Source organism: Sminthopsis crassicaudata, chromosome 1 (assembly GCF_048593235.1).
Source record: "Sminthopsis crassicaudata isolate SCR6 chromosome 1, ASM4859323v1, whole genome shotgun sequence".
Classification (NCBI taxonomy): domain Eukaryota; kingdom Metazoa; phylum Chordata; class Mammalia; order Dasyuromorphia; family Dasyuridae; genus Sminthopsis; species Sminthopsis crassicaudata.
The window spans coordinates 135778016-135787721 of record NC_133617.1 but is presented as its reverse complement, the minus strand read 5'-3'; positions in this window follow the sequence as shown (position 1 = coordinate 135787721).

Sequence of the window (9706 nt, the reverse complement as noted above, 5' to 3'; positions counted from 1 at the left end):
TACTACTTCCTATGGAAATAAATTTTAGGTAATTTTTTTTTTTACCCTTTTGAGGGTTTGCAGAGAAGAAATATCTGATTTCCATCAGTGTAAATACCGGTGTGAAAATGCCCACCACGATACAAAACAAACCATTCTTTTATTTCTTAGGGTCTCAGAAAGTTGCCTAAACATAAAGGGTTTATCAGACAGTTCATATCAGAGACAATATGTGACCAGAAAAAGTAAGCTTTTTCTTTTTTTTTTTTTTTTTTAATTCATTTTTCCAAATTATCCCCTCCCTCCCTCCACTCCCTCCCCCCGATGGCAGGCAATCCCATACATTTTACATGTGTTACAATATAACCTAGATACAATTTATGTGTGTAAATACCATTTTCTTGTTGCACATTAATTATTAGCTTCCAAAGGTATAAGTAACCTGGGTAGATAGACAGTAGTGCTAACAATTTACATTCACTTCCCAGTGTTCCTTCTCTGAGTGTAGTTATTTCTGTCCATCATTGATCAACTGGAAGTGAGTTGGATCTTCTTTATGTTGAAGATTTCCAAATAGTAAGCTTTTTCAATAAACTGGGAAATATTTTTATATCCAAAGGATCTGATAAAGGCATCATTTCTAAAATATATAGAGAATTGATTCAAATTATAATAGTTCAAGCCAATCTCCAATTGATAAATGGTCAAAAGATATGAACAATTTTCAGATAAAGAAATTGAAACTATTTGTAGCCACAAGAAGAGGTGCTCCACATCACTACTGATGGGAGAAATACAAATTAAGACAACTCTGAGATACCACTACACATCTGTCAGATTGGCTAAAATGACAGGAACAAATAATGATGAATGTTGGAGGGGATGTGGGAAAATTGGGACACTGATGCATTATTGGTGGAACTATGAATGGATCCAGCCATTCTGGAGGGCAATTTGAAACTATACTCAAAAAGTTATCTGTGGATACCCTTTGATCCAACAGTGTTACTACTGGGATTATATCCCAAAGAGATCCTAAAGAAGAGAAAGAGACCCACATGTGCAAAAATGTTTGTGGCAGCCCTTTTTGTAGTGGCAAGAAACTGGAAACTGAGTGGATGCCCATCAATTGGAGAATGGCTGAATAAATTGTGGTATATAAGTGCTATGGAATACTATTGTTCTGTAAGAAATGACCAGCAGGATGATTTTACAAAGGCTTGAACTGATGCGAAGTGAAAAATGCAGAACCAAGAGATTATACATGGCAACCACAAGACTATATGACGATCAATTCTGACAGACATGACTCTATTCAACATTGAGATGATTCAAAGCAGCTCCACTTGTGTAATGATGAAGAGAGACATCACCCAGAGAGAGAACCATGGGAACAGAGTGTGGATCACAACACAGTATTCTCATTCTCTCTGTTGTTATTTGCTTGCATTTTGTTTTCTTTCTCAGTTTTTCTTTTTCTTCCTTCTTGAGCTGATTTTTCTTGTGCAATAAGTTAACTTATATATGCTGTATCTAACATATATTTCAACATATTTAACATGTATTGGACTACCTGCCTGCTAGGGAAGGGGGTAGGGGGAAGGAGGGGAAAATCTAGAACAAAAGGTTATGCAAGGGTCAGTGTTGGAAAAATTACCCGTGCATATGCTTTGTAAATAAAAAGCTCTTTTTTTTTTTTTTTTTTTTTGAGGCTGGGGTTAAGTGACTTGCCCAGGGTCACACAGCTAGGAAGTGTCTGAGAGCAGATTTGAACTCAGGTGCTCCTGAATTCAAGGCTGGTGCTCTATCCACTGTGCCACCTAGCTGCCCCAAAAAAGTAAGCTTTTTGAGGGCATATTATATGCTGCATTACTGAGTATGTGAGAGACAATTTAATCAGCTCCTTGGTGTAGCAAATTGCTTTATAACAGGGATTTAATGTACTGCTCTTATTAATAAATGTACACTTAAAATTACCTTGCAGGGTTGCATAGAGCTTGGAACACAAAGCCTTTTTATTTACTTTTCCATTTTCCCTTTTAAGTCTATAAGGGTCATCTGAGTATCACTAAACAAAGAAAGCATTGAACTAATTATAATGCATATGCTGAAATAAGCCACAAGAGACCAATAAATCTCCTTTTACAATTCCTTTTGTTTGCCCAGCAATTTGCTATCTCCTTCACATAAATCATTTCTTTTGATCTTATATCCCAAAGTGATTGACCTTCCTTCAGAACACAAAAGGAAAAATAGCTCATTTCCTGTTCCACTTAAATATAACCATCTTATCCTTTTGTGCCAGAAAAAGCATAGAGTTCATTTTCAGAATGTAAGAACAGTAAACTATTTCTATATGTATTTGAGGTGTCCTTTATTTAAAAAAAACAAAGGATATGAATATTTGGAAATTACAATATATTAACATTTAAGAAATAAAAAAGTAGCCCAAGTAAGAAGAAACCCTTGCTACAACCTCTGGAAAAGAAAAGATATTTTCCCTGAGTAATTAGAATAGTCTATAATTCCATATCTTTGATCTCAATTGATCTGAGTATTTCCTCCTCTGATACATAGCCCAACCCCTCCATAACTAAATATTGCCCAGATTTTATCCCTGCCTTTCAATAAGTCTGCCCCAGGGGTCCACCAAACCTGAAGATAGCCCGAAGGCAAGGATACTGCAGGTGAAGAGGGAAACTGAGGTTGGAGACCCTAAAAAGTCACTTTCCACATTAACCTTATGACCTAGAAGTCAGCTAACCCCACGTCTGTTAAGTACCATTAATTTACCTCTCCATAGAGTTCCCCTGACACTACCCAAGTTTTCTATGGAGCTGAACTAAAGCTAAGTACCCCTATTTAACTTTCAATAGAACTGAATTAATATTAAGTACCACCACTTAAGCTCTATATAACTTGAACTATCATTAATCAAACTTTCTATAGCCTATTCAAAAAAAAAGCCTATACTGAAGCCTATTCAAACCCCAAAGCTCTGTTTTGTCTCAAATCATATATACCAGGTGGAAGAATAGGCAGGTGGGCAGAATGGACAGAACTCTAATTCCATCAGAGAGTTCTGCTACACTGAGATCTCTCGATGATTTAAAATAAACTTTTACTTTTACTTTTAATTTAGTAAATTATTTTACTTCACCCAAGCCTTGCCTCACAAATCAAAAGCCTGGAAATCCCCAACAAAGGAACACACAGGTTATCTAGTCAGTCAGGCAACAAGTATTTATTCTATATTTACATATGACCATTCAGGAACTGTACTATGCTAAGTGGCCAGTGGTTTGGTCTTCCATCCCATCTTTTTTACTCATGTTTTTCTTTCATCACATTCTTGACAACAACTTCTGGGTAATTCCTTATTTGTCATGTGTATTAACCTATACAAGTCTCTCATGACATTCTTAATTGACCTTTGCATAATCTTCAACTCAAATACTTTAGAAATTAGAGAATAATGAATTCTAGATTAGATGGCATTTGAGTATATAAAGTGCTATAATTAGAACTGTGGACACTTAAGAAAATCTTGTTGAAGTGATAGGATAGGATGAATAGGGGAGGGTGTTTAAAGATGTGTCCATTCCTGTACACAGTAGTAATAGACAGTAAACAAAGGTCATGGGAATTAAAGACCTGAGAGGCTGGGGTGATCAAAATTAGTAGGGGATGAGATACAGAAGACTAAACTTAATAGAGAGAAAGGAGAGAGACCTGGTGATGGCAATAAGGATCTAGACAATTTGGAGTGAAGTTGGAAGGAGAAAAGGTGATTATTGAGTGATGGTCCTCAAAATGACTGTGAGAAACAAAAACAACAGTGATAACCAAAACAAAACAAAAAAACCTTCAACTCCTCCTTCTGGCTCTATGTATCAAAGGGTGTGACAGAAGGAAGATAATCAAAATTTATTAAGTGCCTAATATGTCAGGCACTGTGCTGAATGCTTTACAAATATCTCATTTGATTCCCACAACAATCCTGGGAGGTGAGTGCTATTACTTATCCCATTTTACAATTGAGGCAAAGAGGCAAACAGAATTTAAGTGAGATTGTACATAATAACAGCAATAATGTTTCGAGAACAACTTTGAGCAACTAAGTCATTTTAAATATTATAAATGCCCATATTAACTACAAAGTTTATATGAAGGTAGATGCTATCTGCATCCAGAGAAAGAACTGATAAATACGGGTATGTGTGGAATGATTTTTACATACATATGTATATATATATCTGTGTGTACATATATACATATATACATATTTGTGTCTGATGATATCCATCTGTAGAATAAGTAAGTATCTAGGGATCAGATTTTAATTCAGGTCTTTCTAACTTGAGGACCAGCCCTCTGCCCTCAGTCAGCCTTGAAGAAGGTCCTAATCAATTGATAGTTATTAAGAGCCTATTATGGAGCAGAAACTGTGCTAAATACATAGAATCCCCAAAGATTCCATGTTATTAAGAGAATAGTAGGGAGAAAGTAGTAGAGTGGAATCTGTTCCTGGGGGTAGCAGCTGGCTTCTTGAGTCCAGTTGATCCTTACTCCATGCTAATTAGGGCTTTGCTCCTGTTATTGGAAATTATACTGGGATAAATGGAAATCGTGGTAGATGAGATAGAGATTAAGCTATAGAGAGAAAGGATAAAGAGCGATCCTAGGGATGGGAGAAAGTCCTTGCTGGGAGGGACTATACTTTATTCATCTTTGTATCCTCAGGGAGGACTTAGCTCTGATACTCAAAATGAATGAATGAATGAAAAAATAAGATAACATGGAAAAAGGAACTTGTCTTTTGTTAATAGTTAATAAATTCTCTCCCACCACTGACTATCATCTTCATTGGTCAAATGTGGTCTCACATTCTAACTGTGGGAACTACCCCCAGAGACAGGAAATTGAGCTTTGGCCAAAAAGAGTTATAGCTGCCATATTTAGTTTAGGTTGAGGTAGCAAGCAAATGTTGTCATGGAAAAACAGCAGGAAGAGGAGCCTGGTATATCCTAATGAGTGTTGGTTCAGGCCTACACCAGCTCTGGGTTTGGTGAAGCCTTATTCAATTTTCATGACTCTCTGAGAGCTCTATCCATCTCATTCTTTGTGAAACCACAGATTTCACTTAACTTTAGCTGTCTGGCTTTTGCAAAGGTGTAACAGTTCCCAAACTCAAAAAATATTAGAAAATAAAATTTAATTAAAATCCACATAGAGAATAGGAACAGATAAGAATTGTATTTTGTAGTTATGGCAGATTTTGAAAAACTAACTCTAGAAAAATGCTTCCCCCTTTTCCCCCAAACTAAATTAGGTAAGCAATCTAACACCATGGAAATTTGATTGCTCTGTTGGAACTGAATTGAACAAAGTCTGTATCTTTGTGGGTGTATATTAAGTTTCAGCTCAAAGCTTAGTATTTACTGTAATTTAAAATAAATGGTGTGGTAGGGGGATGAAAGAAAGGATTTTTCTTTAAATTACTCTATTCAGTGGGCATCAGGGATTATACATTTAATTTGATCAGCTGTGGGAAGTACTCAGTTACCTTTTAGGAATAAGATTAAACCCCAGGAGGGCAGAAAACATCTCTATTGTTATTAAATGAACAAATGGCTGCTTCAATAGCTCTCAGCATATTCCTCAGTTAATACTCATTTCTTGATCCTCAGCCCTTACCTGATGATTTCTCATCAGATCACACCTGTTGAGTCACATCATTAGATGGTAAATAGTGTTGGATTTGCAGGCAAAAACACTTGAATTGAGTCTTGCTTCAGATCTAGGGAAAGCCATTTAAATTATCAATCTCAGTTTATTCATTTGTAAGGTGGGGATAATAATATATATTCCATAGTATTATTGTGAGGCTCAAAAGAAATCATAAAGTATTCTTCAAACCTTAAGTTCCTTTATAAAAGGTAGTATTTATTTTTGAAGGAAAAATGTAAGTTCCTCTTAAAAGTGCAAATCTATTCTCTTTAGGTGGATATTGATTAGTTGCAGTTATTCAATGATTTTCATTTCTTTTCCTTTTTTTGTGTGGCATTCTTCTACTCTTCAGACTCCCAACTGAAGATTCCCCTTGATTCAGTTTCTGTCTTTTGTTTCAATAGTGTAGTCTCAATTTTTAAAGGGATATCATTCTCTTTGAGACCTTGGAGAGGGGAATTGTTCTTGAAGCCTTTTACTAATTGTGAAATAAGAAATGATTTGAGTTTGATAATCTTAGATAAACATGTATAGATACACAAAATAACAAAAAGTGAAATTAACAGAACAAGAGAACTTTGAGCAACTAAGTTGTTTTGAATAAATATCCAAATTACAAGGTAGATGCTGTCTGCATCCAGAGAAAGAACTGATAAATAGAAATATGTCTAGAATGATTTTTACATACATATGTGTCCATGCGTATGTGTACACACACACACATATACATGCATACTTGTGTATAATGGTGTCAATCTATAGGGTGAGGACGAAAAAAGGAGGGAAAGAGAAAGTTACATGGTACCTTCATTATATATTTAAAAGGAATAGCAAGTTGTATGTAATAGATTTGCAATATCATATGCAATTTTTTTTTAATTTAAAAAAAGGGAGGGTAAAGTTCCTTTACTTTTTCTTTATAATCTTTCTATTTCTACTCATTATTCTTCCCCCCCACCAAACTATCAAACTTTCATTTTTTCTGTTGAGACCACCACTCTCCTTATTCAGGTCTGTCATCTTAACCTTTTATTCATCTCCCATTTACCCATGTCCTGTCAGATGTCAAAGAACAGGAGTCAGATGACCTGAAGTCAAATTCTTCCTCTCATACTATCTACATAACTCTGCATGTCACATAATCTCCCTGGAGTTTAAATTTTTTCAACTATAAATTGAAGATTTTAGGCTAAATGATCTTTGAGAACCCTTCTCTAAATCTATGATCCTACTTCCATGTTCACCATGTTTTATATATATGTATGCATACATATATATAACATATATAATATATTTCCTTACCTATGCTTAAGTTCCTTGAGAATAGGAAGTATATATTTTTTTAACTTTTGACTCTTTTTGCCTAGAAAATAATAGGAACTGAACCTGTGCTTTCAATGGCATAAAAATCTCATTTACCAATACAAGTGGTAACTTTGTCTGCAATGTACAGTTTTAAGAGAGTTATCTAGAGAACTAAGAAATCTAATGGAGTCATACAGTGTGTGGTCAGAGATCCATGGAACCAAGTATTTCTGGCTTCAGGACCACCTCTGTTCACTTAGAAATAATATTGAGTTGAATGGAATTTGATTCCTGAATCGTAGGTTTGACCTTGTTTCATCCTGCTCTAGGATATTGCTTCTAGGATAAACTACAAATTTATCTGCATAGCAATTAAAACTTTTCACAGTTTGGTTCCAACATATATTTTCAGACTTATTTTATACTTTCCCTTTACATAATGAAAGTCAATCAAGATGGAGTGCTTGCTCTTCTCCAAATTTGGGATTCTGTCTCCAAAACACATAGGCTACTAAGGTCAGGTGACATATAAAATACATGTGTATGTTTATAGACATACATATATCCTATATCTTTCCTGGTCTGCTTATTGGTTAATGCTCTTCCCCTTTAAAAAATATCTTCTATTTAATTCTGAGTGTACAATTGTACTTTCTTACGCCATTTCATTATGGAAATTAAAGTTCCTTAATGGGAGGGATTCTTTTTCACTCTATCTTTGTGTACTCATTATATAATAAATACTTAATGTTAGTGAACTTTGAGAAATTGAAAGAATGTATTTTTTTAAAAGCCATGGTAAAATGTTTCAAACTAAAATAGAGATAGTTATCTTTAAAAAGGTAGTTGAAGAGTAACTATGAACTGCTAAATATTTACCAAGTTTCTGAATGTTTCCCAGGAAGTCTTTTTTTTTTTTTTTTTTTTTTTTTTGCTGGTTCATAGGGGCTAAATAAATTTACTATTTGTTAGTCATTAACATCAATGCTTTGACTCTTTGACTCCATTTTCTGATTTAGCTAAACAAGAGATATCTTACATAAGTATGATTCACCTATGATGCACCAAATTGTGCAGATATTTAAAAGTGCAAAAAGAGGTAATCCTCTATCTATTTAAAGATGAACTTTCATTCCTGACAGTCATATATTTGCTGACTAGCAGAATTCCTTTCTATGGTGCTTTTCAACAAATATGCCAATGCTGATGGCTGTCTGTCCAATTAAAAATGACTTGTGCCTGCTTAAGGATAATGAAGGCATTTAAACTTGATTTGCACAGTAAAGGTTTGATGACAAGCTGCAAAGGTAATGAAAAAGATAGAGTAAATAAAAAGGCTAGGAAGAACTATGCAAATCTGTTTATGTCACATGCCTATTTTCAACAGAAGGAAAGTTAAACTTTGAAGAAACTCTCTTAGAATCACCTTTTTATTTTGACTGGTACTGAGCCAGGATTGAATTTTAAGTGAAGATGCTTAAGATCATTGGGAGCTTATCCCTAATAAGTCTATAACTTCTGCCACCATGATGGGGCATGTTCAACTCAGAGTCCAAATCCAAAAAGTCTTTTCCTTATAGATGGTGGTGTCATTACAATGCTTCTATCTGTAAATAACACATAGCATAGGGTCCTCAATATCATATCATTCAAAAGATGTCATCTCAATTTTCCCCTCAGGAAAAACCAAGCAGATAAATTGTACCTATCATCTGGACTAGGGCTCTCGACTGAGAACCAAATCTAATTAGTTGCCTGATTTTCATTTGGCCCACAGCTATCATTCTTACCTTGTGGTCTGTATGAAAACAAGAGGTAGACTGGATTTTCCTCAATGGCCATACTTTGTTGATCTTGGTCCTAGACACTGATAAATTGTAGGATGGAGGACCCACAGAGGTGCTCCATTAATACACATATCTTGGATAGATATTTAACTCTCATCTTTAAACAGGTAACTCTCAGATCTATATATACAGACTTTATTTTTTTCTTGAGTTTCAGGTTTAAATCACCACCTACCTCCTGGGCTTTTCCCAGAATAAAACCCTATCATTTTCCTTTTGGAATCATCCCTTTAGTGCTAAATTCTTGATGTGAGATCTGTGAACTTGGTCTTCTAATAATTTGGTAAATAGTTCAACATAATTGGTATTCTTTCGAATCTGAAGTGTTTTGTGCATTTTAAAACATTATTCTAAGAAATGGACTTTAGTTTCATTAGACTGCCAAGCAGATTTATGGCATAAGAAATGTTAAAAATTCTTGTTTTAGTGCATAGTGGTAAATCATTTTAAAACACAAAACCTGGAGAACTGTTGGATGCTTTCTCAGGTTTACAAGGGATTGAAGAAAACAAACAAATGATGTCCTTCTCCCAGGTATTTGGAATCAGAAAATCCATGGTACAAATAGATATGAGTTGTAGAAAATTTAAACAGCTACTGACTTAGGCTTACTTGCTGTATTTGGAGCTTAAGACCTATTACAGCTCCTCTAAACCAAAGTCATATTAAGCATTACCATATCATAATGAGACATTATTTCTATGGGAAAATATATCTATGTTCTAAATTGGAACTTGGATTAAGAACACATTTCATCCTACTTTGATTCTGGTAGCAAAAATGAGAATTTTTCCCTTCAGTAGGGAGGATAGTAAAGTCTCCAACATTAATAATGGTATGTGTCA